Source organism: Lactuca sativa, chromosome 2, assembly GCF_002870075.4.
Source record: "Lactuca sativa cultivar Salinas chromosome 2, Lsat_Salinas_v11, whole genome shotgun sequence".
Lineage (NCBI taxonomy): Eukaryota > Viridiplantae > Streptophyta > Magnoliopsida > Asterales > Asteraceae > Lactuca > Lactuca sativa.
Window position 1 is genome coordinate 60,530,973 of NC_056624.2, and position 15,199 is coordinate 60,546,171.

Sequence of the window (15,199 nt, forward strand, 5' to 3'; positions counted from 1 at the left end):
ATAGAATAAGATTAGGGTACCATCAACTACGAGTCCATGAGGGTGATGTTACTAAGACAACATTTCGGACTCGACATGGTCACTATGAGTTTGTAGTGATGCCCTTTGGTCTAACCAACGCACCAGCAGTATTCATGGATCTGATGAATCGGGTGTGCCGCCCTTTCCTAGACAAGTTCATGATAGTGTTCATTATTGATATACTTGTCTATTCCTGAAATGAGGAAGGTCATAGACAGCACTTGAGGCTAGTGCTAGAAACTCTAAGGACAGAGAAGTTGCATGCGAAATTCTCTAAGTGCGAATTCTAGATCCGAAAGATAACTTTTCTCGGTCACGTGGTTAGTGAGGAAGGCATACACGTGAACCCTTCCAAGATCAAAGAGATAGAGAATTGGACGACACCAAAGACACCTACAGAAATCCGTCAATTCTGGGGCCTCGCTGGCTATTATCGCAGGTTTATCCAAAATTTCTCTAGAATTATTAATCCTCTGACCACCCTGACTCAGAAAGGTGTATCCTTTAGTTAGGGAGAAAATCAAGGCTCTGCATTTCAAACGATGAATAAGGCTTTATGCAGCACACCTATTTTGTCTCTGCCTGAAGGGACGGAAGACTTCGTTATCTATTGTGATGCATCCAATCAGGGCCTAGGTTGTGTGCTCATGCAACGAAGAAATGTCATTGCTTGTGCCTCACAACAGCTAAAAGCACACGAAGTCAATTATACAGCTCACGACCTGGAGTTGGGAGCAGTGGACTTCGCATTAAAGATATGGAGACATTATCTCTACGTAACCAAGTGTACTATCTTCACTAACTATAAGAGTCTGCAGCATATTTTCGATCAGAAAGATTTAGTCATGAAATAACAGTGATGGGTGGAGCTACTCAATGATTATGAGTGTGAGATATGCTATCATCCAGGCAAGGACAATGTGGTAGCCGACGCCCTCAGCCGGAAAGAGTATTCAGGTCATAGAGTGAAGGCACGGACAATAACCATCCATTCCCATCTATCCGTTCAAATCAGAGAGGCTCAGCTGGAAGCCTAAAACCAGAGAACATGTCGGATGAAGCCTTGAGGGGGATGAAAAAGAACTTGGAGATCAGAGGAGACAGAGTTTACTATTTCATGGACCGGATTTGGACCCCAAGGTTCAGCAGTTACAGGGAGGCTGTCATTAACGAAGCTCACAAGACTAGATACTTCGTTCACCCAGGTTCGGATAAGATGTACCTGGATCTCAAAAGGCTCTATTGGTGGCCAAAAATAAAAGCAGAGATCGCTACTTTTGTTGGCAAGTGCCTAACTTGCGCCAAGGTGAAAGTGGAATATCAAAAGCCCTCAGGTCTACTTCAACAGCCAGAAATACCTGAGTGGGAGTGGGAAAGGATTACAATGGATTTCATCACTAAGTTACCCAAGTCTCCGAGTGGGTACGATGCCATCTGGGTAATTGTCGACCGGTTGACGAAATCCGCCCACTTCCAGCCAATCAAAGAAACATTCAAAATGGAGAGACTTACACAAATCTACATCCAAGGGATAATTCATCTACATGGTGTGCCTATGTCCATTATCTCCGATCGGGATAGCAGATTCACCTCGAGATTTTGGCAGTCACTGTAGAAGGCTCTTGGAACTAAGTTCGATATAAGCACAACTTACCATCCACAAACAAATGGACAAAATGAGAGGACCATTTAGACATTGGAAGACATGTAGAGAGCATGTGTCATAGATTTTGGTAAGTCATGGGACACCTATTTACCCTTGGTTGAGTTCTCCTACAACAATAGCTACCACACCAGCATCAAGGCTACACTATTTGAAGCCCTCTATTGATGTAAGTGCAGATCCCCTATGTGCTGGCCTGAAGTGGGTGATACGCAGCTAGTTAAAGGTTAAGTCCCTGAAAGCGCTCTCACTAGCCCATAAATCATCCGAGAAACTATAGAAAATATCATACAAATATGGGAATGACTAAAAGCTTCAAGTGAAAGACAAAAGAGCTACACTGATAATAGACGAAAACCTTTGGAGTTCCAGGTTGGTGACCATGTTCTTTTTAAGGTCTCACCCTGAAAAGGCATGATACATTTTCAAAAGCGTGGAAAGATGAGTCCGAGATACATAGGACCATTCGAGATCCTCACTAGGATCGGTCCCATAGCATACAAACTTCGTTTACCCCAAGAGCTTAGCAATATCCATCTCGTCTTCCACGTCTCGAACCTTAAAAAGTGTCTATCCGATGAAACCCTTGTGATCCCTCTTGATGAGATCGAGATCAATGAGAACCTTAATTTCGTGGAAGAACCAATCGAAATCATGGATCGGGAACTCAAAAAAACAAAACAAAGTCGCATACCGATAGTGAAGGTCCGCTGGAATGCCATGCGGGGACCTGAATTCACCTGGGAGCAAGAAGATTCCATGAAACATAAATACCCTCATCTTTTTCCGAGTCCATGATTTGTATTCTGTGTTTGAATTTCCGAATGAAATTCCCTCTATCGGGGGGATGATGTGACAACCCGAACCTTTTTCCGTTACCGTTAGCCGATTTCTGTTAATAAAATTTGAATTTTATTGATTTCCGTCAAATTCCTTTGGTTTGGAAAATCATTTAATTATATAATTGAATTATATATATATATATATATATATATATATATATATATGAGTCGGAATCAAAATCACACGAAAAACCTGAGTTTCCTTTGAAAAATCAATAGTTTTCGGCCTGAGTAATGTTCACGGCCGTAAAACCGTTTATGGCCGTACACTCGTTTACGGACAGCGACAGGTGGCCCCCACCACCGACCATACACCCAGCCTATAAATACAGGACTCCCACCTTCATTTGAACTTTTCTGGCTGAAAACTCTCTCATTCTCTCTCTAACCCCTCAACCGTATACACATTGGTGGTAACTAGGAATTTCAAACAGAACATTCTATATATTACTGGTAATAGTCAGGGTTTTCATACAAGGTTTTTTCATTCAAAACAATGATATAGAATATACTTGGTGGTAACCAGGCATACGAAGTAATACATTATACACTACTACAGAACACAGTAACAAACGTATATGTTCGAAAATATTGGATTTTCTTGGGAAGCATATAAACATTGTTACAAAATTCAATGACAAGTTTTCACTACAAAAAAAAATTTATGAACTCACCAGCTTTATGCCGATACTCTTTCAAAATCACTTGTATTCTCAGGAAATCAGTAGCCAGGTACTCCCGCAAGCTTTTGAGAAGACGGAGCTTGTAGAGTCACGTCTTTTATATTTTGTTATACTTTTGATGTATACAAACTATGTATCAAACAGATGTAAATATTCATATCTTAATGTAATAATTGTGTTTACTTTGATTACTGTGATGCAATTGTTGTGATACTATACATGACATCCTCCATCCCTAAACATTTCTGCCGTTTCGGTTTTGGGGGTGTGACAAAGGGTGAGGAAGGGAGTGTTAGGGAGTCCCTATGAGATGCTTGGTGCGTACGATGGGAGTGTACTAGTTAGAAACAGTGACTTGGAGGATTGGGGTAGTCCTTGAGGAGGGTATAAATAGGTGTGGAAGGTAGTATTTGGTCCATCGTACTAAAAGCATAGGATCTATACCCGATGCTAAGAAGAGCACGATGAATCTGGGAACTCGGGAGTGTGAACCTTCTCTTGTGTATGCTAATTGTTTATGTGGTTATGTTTCAGTATAATGATGACACGTCATGGAGCAGAAGGTTCAGAATCTGGATCTGTATCGGGCATGGCCTCCAGACCAATTAATGACGGTTTGCGAGAGTTCATTGCATCTAAGATTATGAGAGGTATCCTTGATGCGACCCCTGTGATGTGCGGGTCGAACAAGGAAGGTGTCATGGAGTTGATGTAGGATCATCTTTGGATCTTCAGGGTTGATCTAGCCGCTAGCAAGTCGGGGGCCCGCACACTCTCCTTCAAGGATTTAAGGGGATGTAGGGCACCATATTTATTTGGGGTGAAGGACCCCATCACAGTCAGGCATTGAATAGCCAACATCGAGTGTGCTCAGATGACGAGCTTCTGCCCTGAGGGGTCGAAGGTCAGGTTCGATGTCGGATGTTTGAGGGACTGAGCCCGGGATTTGTAGGAGGAGGTTGGCTATGCCTTGGGAGCCATGCACATTGAGGACATGATCTGGCTAGATTTTATGACCAGGTTCTGAGCAGATGAGGTACAACAGCTAGCCAGGGAGTTCTTGATATGAGGCAAATGACTGAGACTGTGGCGGACATTACCACCAAGTTAAGGGACAGGGCATTGTTGGTGGCCTAATATGTAGTTGATGAGGAGTGGAGAACGACCTAATAGCATGACATGATAAGATCCGACATCAGGGAGTTTATTAGTTTTTATGCCTGCCCGACATTATATGATATGATAGCTAGGGCACAGGAGCGAGAGATTGACGTGGAGCACAAAGGGAAGAGGAAGGTGGACCCAAGGCCGACAGTTGGTGTTTCAGCGAAGAAACCTAAGGGTTTTGACTCTAGGTCGAAGGCCCAGCAGGACCGGAGCCACTGTGGCAAATGCGGCAGGTCGCATGACGGGGTTTGCATGGCGGGTGGTTCGGGCTGCTACAAGTGCGGCAAGTTAGTTCACTTTAGCAAGGATTGTACAACTTCTATCACCACTACACAGACATCAGATCTGATTTGCTTTCATTGCAATCAGAGTGGCCACAAGAAGGCCAGTTACCTGAGTTTAGCATCAGGAGAACCAATGGTAGCACCAACCCCTGCGACCCTATGGATCACAGATGGCCGCCAGGGCAAGTCGGATGCTCCTGTGGTGAGGAGTCGTGCTTTCCAGTTGACCGTCGAGTAGGCGTGTGCTGCACCAGATGTGTTTATGGGTATGTTTCTTCTCATTAACTCTTTATTTATGTTAATTCTGTTGCTTATATCCTATATGTGTTTTATTTTAGGATCATTCCTTATGAACGATATCCCTGCTTTGGTATTATTTGATTCGGGGCTACCCGATTTCTTTTGTCTCTTGCGCTCAACAAGAGGTTTGTCGGATCTTTCAAATGATCTAGATCATCCATTAGAGGTTGGTATTGCGAACGATCGATCTGTTCGGGCATCGAGGGTTCATCGGGATTATGTTTTGGGGATGTTTAGCGAGCAGTATCCGATTAACCTGGTTCCCATTCCTCTACAGTGGAACAAGGTTATAGAGGGGATGGATTGGTTGATCCCTAATGGGGAAATGATTGATTTTGAGCGCTAACTAGTACGTGTTCGGACACCAAGTGGGGGAGAGTTGGTGGTCCATGGAGATGGCGCTCAGCTGGCCTGTCCTATGCTCAGCCGCTAGGTCCAAACGCTATCTCCATCGGGTTGCTCTGGGTTCGTTGCCTATGTTGTGGATACCTGGGAGCAGGATAGGGCATCGTTTAATGATGTGCCGGTGTTGCGGGAGTACCCGGATGTGTTTCTGGAGAATTTACCTGGGGAGCTTCCGGAGAGATAGGTGGAGTTCTAAATTGATATGGTACATGGCGTGACTCCGAAAACCAAAGCACCATATCAATTAACTCCACCAGAGATGCAAGAGTTGTCTACACAGCTGCAGGAGTTGTTAGACAAGGGATTCATCCGACTTAGTAGTTTACTTTAGGGTGCACTGATCTTGTTTGTGAAGAAGAAGGATAAGTCACATCGGATGTGTATTAACTTCCAGGACTTGAATCAGCTAACGGTGAAGAACCGTTATCCACTCCTAATGATTGATGATATATTTGACCAGCTTCAGGGAGCGTTTTGGATTTCCAAGATTGATATGCGTTCGGGTTATCATCAGATGAGCGTCACAGAGGACGATGTGTAGAAGACGACCTTCCAGACTTGCTATGGTCATTACAAGTTCGTGGTGATTCCTTTCAGGCTCACTAATGCTCCAGCCACGTTCATAGACCTCATGAACCGCATGTATCGACCGATGTTGTATCGGTCCATGATTGTATTCATTGATGACGTTATGGTCTATTCCAAGACCTAGGAACATCATGAGGAGTACTTGCAAGAGGTGTTAGAGACCTTAAGGAGGGAGAGGTTGTATGCGAAGCTCTCCAAGTGCAAGTTTTAGTTGCGCGAGGTGTAGTTTCTAGGGCACCTAGTCAACCAGAATGGTATTTTGGTCGATCGACCAAGGTGGAGGTTATGATGAGGTTGGAAGTTCTGAGGTCTCCATCCAAGATTCGGATTTTCCTTTGTTTAGCTAGATATTATCAGAGATTTATTCAGGATTTATCCAAGGTAGCAGATCCTCTGACCCGTCTGACGAAGAAGACTGCCACATTCCACTTGGGCCTGAGCAGCATGTAGCGTTTGAGACTCTGACACAGAGGTAATGCGAGGTGTCGATTTTGACCTTTCCAGAGGGTGTTAAGGATTTATGGTCTAATGTGATGTGTCTATCACATGATTGGGTGTGGTTTTGATATAAAGGGGCCATGTTATTGCCTATGTGTCGAGGCAGATGAAGCATCATGAGGCGAACTATCCGACGCACGATTTGGAGCTGGGTGATATAGTTTTCGCCCTCAAGATTTGGTGACATTACCTTTCTGGGGTCTGCTGTACTATTTACTCGAATCACAAGAGCATGAGGTACTTGATGGATCAGCCAATTTTGAACATGAGGCAACATTGGTGGTTTGATGTGGTGAAGGATTATGATTATGACATCCTTTACCATCCAGGGAAAGCCAATGTGGTGGCCAATACTCTTTGCTCCAAGGCAGTTGCAAATCCAATTAGGGACATCTATCTCAGGCTGATAGTGATTACTCTGCTTCTCGAGCGGATTTTGGAGGCGCAAATTGAGTTTATGAAGGAGCGGCACCGTAAGAGTGAGCGCATTGTGGGTCAGGTGTCATTCAATTCAGGAAGCGGGACAAGCTCATCCCCATATATATTGGTCCTCTCAGGGTTATAGCCCGAGTGGGCAGGGTGGCGTGTCGACTGGACCTTCCGGAGGAGCTTTGTCAGATTCACAGTACTTTGCATGTCTCATAGTTGCAGAAATTTTTCATAGATGATTTCGCAGTGGTTCCATTGGATGAAGTTTAGTAGGATGACCGCCTGAACTACATTGAAAGACCTGTAGCGATCCTCGGCATGAAGACGACAACCTTGTGGAACAAGGTTGTCCATCTGGTTAAGGTGAAATGGCAGCACTGCAAGGGTTCGGAGTGGACGTTGGAGTCGGAGGATGAGATGATGGAGAATTACCCAGAGTTGTTTGGCGCAGCGAACTTTGATGCCGAAGTCTGATTCAAATGGAAGGGAATTGTAACATTCAAGTTCGCTAAGTTTCTCTTTAAGTCCATAATAAAATAAATTTCTTTCATTTTGGTCCCATGGTTAGTACTGTTGGATTAGATGTCTAAGCCCATAACTACTATTGGTATGTACTCGACCGGAGAGTAGCATGTTCCATTTGGGTTGCATGGCATTGGAACGATTTGGATAGACTTTTGTGAGAAGAGGATATTTATGATTTATTAATATATTATAAGTTCTAATATATTAATATGAAATCATATTATTTAATTATTATTGATCAAGAATTAGTTTGGAATTAATTTTGTGATCAAAAAAGACTAATTAAATAAATGGGGATTGATTTGGTAAATCATTCGTTATTATATAGTGGGCTTATGATCCATAGTTCTTCAAGTTGGGCTAAACCCATGTGGTGACCCATGCATACTCCATGGAGGTTAAAACCCATGGATCATGAGGAATGTTGAAAGTCATGAGTTACATGGTCTAACCCTAACGTGCACACTCTATAAGAAACCTCATAGTTTATGAAATTGGCACTAGTGGAAATACAATAGGGCTTGCCAATTTTATGAGTGCAATATAATCTTCTCTCAAGTTATTCTAATTATTTCTGGTGTTGTGTGAACCATTTGAGGAGCAACACTTGGGGCACTAAGCTCTTAAAGCTCCAAGGCTTCCAACTACAAGAAAAGGTAAGTCATCCTACTTGTTTTATTACCCAAGTATTAAACTTTTGTATGCTAGTTAGGGTAATACCTTGGAAAGTTCAAGTTTGCATGTATAATAGAGAAAACATAGATCCAATGTATTTAGGATTGCATGTACACCTTAGGAGTGTTAGAATGCTCAAAACACAAGAGTAGTATCAGAGCCTAGGCTGATTTTCTATTGTTTTGGACAGTGGACTCGCCGAGTCCACTGATGGACTCACCGAGTCCATTGATGGACTCGCCGAGTCCACTGATGGACTCGCCGAGTCCATGTACAAACCCATCCAACTCGTCGAGTTTGTTCTTGCACTCGACGAGTTGGAGCCCCTGAGTGCAGATTTTCGATATTTTTTGGCTGGAATTGGACTAGGATAATTACCCTAAGCAGTTTTTGAACTTATAAACATGTTTTTGATGTGGTAATGATCATGCTAATCCAATTCAAAAGATAATTGTCAAAAGCTTCATGTTTTGTATTAATTTAATGGTTAGGTTAATTACATGAAATTTTTTTGATTTGATTTGTCTTGTTCATATGAGTTTAATCTAGATCATGAATTTTTCTAGACATGTTTGTTAGTTTATTTGATGATTTAAATGGCCTTTAATGGATTCCATAACTTGTCCTCAAGTTATGGAAAACCAAAAGTTTTTTCTATAAAAGAGTTATTAAAGCCATAGGTTATAAACTTGAAGAGTCTCTTTCCCATATATTGTTTTATGACCTCCATAACTTGTCCTCAAGTTATTGATTTTCAAGAGTCTCTTTATTAAAGCTATATTAAACTCATATGTTATGGATTCCAAAAGTTTTTTTGAATTGTTCAAAACTTGCCCTCAAATTTTGGAATTTGTAAATGTAGAGTCTTCTTTTAACAAGTTTAGTTCCAAACCCTATAATTTTAAATAGCTTAAAATTCAATCCTTATACTATTATAATATTATAGGTTTAATATTTATATATATGTATAAGAGTGAAGTTAGTCTCACCGTTAGTAGGCCTCATTCACGAAGCCGGTCTATAAGGGGGGGGGGTATAAGTTTACTACCTATAAAATGACAGTTTAATGGGTGTCCACTCTCACCCACCTCTTCCTTGACAGATGTAGGGTCATTAGCCGAACGGGTAGGATAGGACTCTAATTCACCCTACATTAAAATTATAATGATAAATAGTAAGTAACTAAACACTTATAAATTCCCAATATTAGTTACTTAGGAAAATGTGAATATGGTGCTAACCCATGAAATTGCACTTTGCACCTTGTTAAGCTGTTAGTGGAGCATGTGTGGTTGACCCACACACTAATCGGGACTGATAGTGTGTGGAAAAGGGTAGCTTAATGTTAATCATAGATCAATGGAGTGTGTGTGGTTAACCAACACATTGATTAGGTGGTTGTAACATTGGGTGTACCAAGCTAATTTGCATGGTTATTCACACCTCGTTTGTGATCCTCAGCATCCCAGTCAGAAACTTGAAGGGCACAATCAAGATTTAAACATGCCATTGAATAGTTCATTGAATCTCAAAGGATCTAGGAGTTTCAATTCACTTAAAACCTAAATTTTTTTTTCGTTTTTCGTGGTGAAAATTGGTAAATCGTCATTTACCCACCTTCAAATATTTTGCGGTTTGGATTACGACATCCCTCTTCCAAATTGCAAAATATTGTGTTGGGTGCTAGCCTTAATATTTCATTTGGGTGTTATATTAAGGATTAATCAACTAACTTGAATTTCCCCCTTGTAGATGTCTGCCTCAGACAACTATGGTCTTCCTAAATCTTCCATAACAAGCTTTCACCCCGAATATGATGTTCCATGACTAGATCATGGAAGTGAAAATCATACTTCACTTCCTCCACCTCCTCTAGTTGTTCTCGCTGACCCACAAGCTCGAAGACCTGAAAAGTTTAGGATCACTCAATCCCTATTGAATAGTAAACACAAATATGGAAGGCATGTATGTACTCATGTCTTGGATAAGCAGTTTCATATTGATAGGTTGAGGATGTTGGGTGTTGTCTTCACAAGGAAGTTGGCTATTGATTGGGTTCTTCAGTCACTTCCTGAGTCATATGGTGAGTTCATTAAAGACTAATATGTGATGGATCACGACATGACCCTAATTAATCTCACCTATTTGCTAATTGTTGCCAAATCAGCAATGATTTGGCGCAATGGTCAAGCAAATCTGACTAGAAGATCAACATCCCAATCTGACATCGACATCCCAGAAAAGATTCCTTCTCCTAGAGGAAAGGAATTTGCCATGGTGAAAATTTATGATCATAAGAGAAATGCCAATTCTGAGACTTCTCCATGTGAGCCTATGTGTTTCTACTGCCAAGGAAATGGACATTGGAAGCAAAGCAGCCCTGAATACCTAAGAAGTTTAATTAGATTGTATGGTTCTGCTTCAGGAAAGTGTACTGTCTAACTCTATTAAGTTCCTAATTGTTGATTCTGAATACATTATGTGAAAAGGTTGCATTTTGATGTTTTGTAGCATCATGCAAAGGGAAGGAAGTTTAAAGTAAGAGTATGTTGAATCTGATCGTGAAAATGGATTTATATCGCATGGTTCGATGATCGGATTTTTGAGCTGCTGCTTAGCAGTTATGATAGATTGCTAAGGAATATGTAATAACATAGTTTTCATTTGTAATTTCATTGTAAGGAAAAGTTTTTTCCACATTTTATAAATAAATAAAATTTTGTTTTTATTATATCTCCTTGCAATGGCATTTGTGAAAATTCATGTTTGTGTATGTTAGCAATATAAATTTGATTCTTCCATTTGTGGTAGTGTCATAATTTACCAAATGAGGAAAGATTCTCATCACCCAAGTTTCAATTGGACAGAAACTTGGAATCATGCAATTTGTATCGTATGATGAATGAGAATCTTCAGCTTTGATAAATTAAGACTAGTTCTTTGTTCACATATATATGTGAGTCAAATAAAGGACTCGGGGATTGGGTACACTGGTGTGCGTTGGTCAGGTCCACCACAAAGATCAATAAGACTATTCGTCATGTTTTACTAAAGTTTAGTAAATATGGTTATGCTTACAAGTGTAAGTATAATTCTGAACATTGGAAATGTTTCAATGTATGGCAGGATAAATAAGAGGAATCAAATTAGGCAGAAAGATAAAAGTTTCTCTAATCTGAAGAGATGGGAGAGTACTTTAGTATCGTGTTTTACGATCATCTTAATGATTATGAAAAAACATCTAACAACTGATCCTCTAAGGATATCTTAGTGCATTTGTATGGCTAAGAAGAGGAATCATGAATTGTTGAAATGGTTAAATCAAGAAGATGAGTCATACTTCGTTCCATAACAAGTCTTAGATTCATACTCCAAGATTGTAACCATGAGTGACATAAAGAAAGGTTTAAAACACTTATCAAATGTAGAGTAAAAGTTTCTACTCTTGTACATTTGAAATTGGTAAATTGTGACGTTTTGGATAAAACAAAGACCAACTATGGCCAATTGTGTGAAGTGTTTGTCTTGATAAGAATCTGCACTTACTCTTGAATATTGAATTTGTCTTGGCAAGAGAATCTTATACGTCAAGAGATCAGTGGGAGCCTTAGAGATCTTGACAAGTTTCAAGAACTAATCAAGAATAAACCTATTGTTTATCACTAGCACACAACTTAAGGTTTTTTAACCTATCGTGTTGACATATTCTTATTTCTGTACCCATTCCAGTTAAAGTTGACTATGCATGAGAGTTCTATGAGTTCTCAATTGTTTGCATAACAACCTAGGAAACAATGGTAGGCCCTTGTGCTACCAAGTGGCAAGAAATTTATAATGAACAAGTTCAGTCCAGATTTGTTTGGATTTGTCACTAACCTTGACTTGTGATTATGGTTATGACAAATTCACATAGATAAAACACATATACCATAAAATCTAAGTTTCATAAGGTTTCTCTTCGATTCATGAAAATGATGGTGAGGAAACGCTTTCACTCGGTAGATTTTAAGAAGATAACAATTGTGATATTTGCATTCTCAAATTCGATTATGATTATGGCATCCCTCTTCATAATCTGAATTATGAGAAATGGCAAAGTTCGAAACATTTTAAACTTATGGTTGTAAGTTCTAGAATTGTTGTACATGTGAGTTGTCTAAGGAAAGGTGCACGATTTTGAGAAGCCTAGATAAAGTCTTATCGTAGCATCTCGCATTAGAAATCTAAACATTGGTAAGAAAGTCAATAAGTATTGATTTCTAGAAGTCCAGCTGATTTCTGGGTACATGTTAATGCTAGTGGGAGCATAAGTGTTATGCTAATAAGTTAATAATTGTGATGCTAGTGGGAGCATAATTATTATGGAAAATGTTGCAAGTTAGCAATGTTAATTATAGAAAACAAAAGTTTCAGGGTTTGAAAACTTGTTTTTTGCTATAATTAAGGGAGAGGAATTCATACTTTATTTCAGCTTAGATTAAGATTTTAACCAATTTTAGTCGAATATATATGAATGTTATGTTGGAATGGTTCAACATAAGGAAATTTTATATATGGAAAGGTTAATTGCGTTCTCAAAATTTGGTTTTGATTACGGCATCCCTTTTCATAATCTAAATTTTGAGAACATGGCAAAATAAAACTATTGTAGCAAAAGTCTGATCAAATATCATATCTTTATGTTAGAGATTATGAATCGTTTCCCATACGTTTCGAGTACAAGATCAATTCACTACTAGAAAAACAGTCTTTTACGACGCGCAATTAACGACACACAATGATAGAGGACGGGCATTTGTGCGTGCCCTAAAAATTAATGACAGTTTTCCAAAATTTAAAGGATAGAGGACACGCATTTTTGCGAGCCCTAAAATTAATGTCCAACAAAAAGAACACGGAGGACACCTATCATAAATAGTGTGTCGTGTAAATATGTCGCTTTATATTTTTAAGAAAGCTGGGTTCTCCATTTTTTAATAATCTATGGTGGGAAATGAAAAACCAAATAATTAAACAGCCCGCCTGATTCATTTCCTTCTTCTCCTTCTAAAATCCTCTAACAAAAAACCCTAATAATCCTTCTTCTCCTGATTCTTCTGCTTCTTCTCCTTCTAAAATCCTCAATCAAAAAACCCTAATCACTGGATCACTAAAATAGTTCACATACACCTTCCAAATGAGAAGGTTATTTGGTAATTTCATGTCCTCATACTCTATTAGCTCTGGGTTTCTGTAACTTCTTAAATCTTTTATTTCCCGTAGGTTGGTGTAATAATTGGGAAAGGTGGGGAAACTATAAAAAACCTACGATCACGATCTGGAGCATGCATTCAGATAGTTTATGAGATGGATCAACCCTTTTGTTTGTGTGATAAAAGACCCATTTTGAATTACTTTTCTGAATCTATTATGCATAATGTAGTTGATTCCTCAACATCTTCCTGATGGGGACCAATCTAGAGAAAGAACTGTGAGAGTCATTGGTGATAGGAAGCAGATTGAGATAGCAAAAGAATTGATCAAGGAAGTGATGGAACGGGTTTGTGCACGTAATTCCGTAGGCACTTTAATTTCATATACTTGTAATTTCATAGGCACTCTATTTAACTTTTAACATTTGCATTTAAAATTGTAAGTTACACAATTATTTATTATTTTATTTTATGTTTCTTGTATAATATTTATTATTCTAATTTGACTTTTTATCCTTAATTTCATTTCAGAAATCAATCGTAATATGGAAGTTCTCCTACGAGGGTATAAGTAATAGTTGATGTTGTTGTTTTTTTTGTTGCTGACTGTTGTTGTTGCTATTGCTATTGTTGTTGATGTTGCTATTTTTCGATCTTTTTGCTGTTATGTGTTGCTGTTGTTGTTGCTTATTTGTGTTGTTGCTGTTACTATCGCTGTTTTTTGCTGTTACTATTGTTGTTTTTGTTGTTTTTATTGTTGCCGTTTATAGTTTGTAGTTTGTTGTTTTTATTGTTGTTGTTTTGGCTTCTTGTTATTTTGTTATTTAAAAGTGGGAAATGTTTATTATAGCTTGTTATTTAAAAGATCAATTTTTTGTAAATTTTTTGGTTTTATATCTTGTACTAATATTGTTTGTGTAGGTTTATTTATAAAATTTACATGGCATGTATAACAAAGCAAGTTTTAATACTCAAGGAGATGGGTACCCGGAACCGGAACCGGTCCCGTCAGTTCCGGGAGCGGTTCCAATTTTCTAGAAAATGGTGTAGGTGGTTCCGGTTCCAATACCAAAAATTTGAGAACCGCCGGGTCCGAGAGCGGTTCCGGTTCCAGCTAAAATAGGCGGGTACCCGGTTATGCTCATCCCTAACCGATGCACCACTTCACTACCTTTCATTCTCTAAATGTTCGACTGCTCAATGTAATGGCCTTCTAGGGTTCGTTACCCCCTCCCTTAATGTTTGCGATCGACAATGGAGATGATGGCCACCACTACTACTCCATTACTCACATGTCGATCTGTCTGCATACACATACCTTGTTTACAGAGGGTTTAACTTTAGTTCTTGAATTCAACATTTTCGTGAGCCAATAACCCTAGTTTCTATCATCACTTCTTGTTCCTCACCGACGATCTCATCTAAACCTCATTCTTACGTTCTTTTCGTATAATTCTTAAACACCGCTTCAAAGAACTAGGGATGCGGACCTCACAAAATCCATCATAGAACCGGTGATTGGGGGTCTGCGAATCTTCACATTGACAACGCCCTGCTGCAACTCACGATGGAGCCCACCGGTGAAGCAATTACATAACATGGTTGACTGCTCTGGCATGATTTGGGGAGAAGATGAGATTGGGTACTCTGCTTCCTCTCTATCTTCTTCCTCTGTATATATATCCACCCCTGATCTTCAACTAAACACAAATTAACCTTCATACTTCTTCACTCATAAGTGTTCAGAAACAAGCTCAAAACCTCAACACAAGATCCCAATGATGGCCATATCTCGATCCTTTAAACAGTTGATTATGTATCTAATGTTCATGTTCGTAATCATCATATACATTTTTTGTGTATCTAATGTTCATGTTAATTTCAATAGTTGATTATGTTCGTAACTACTTTGATTTTCACAGGTTCA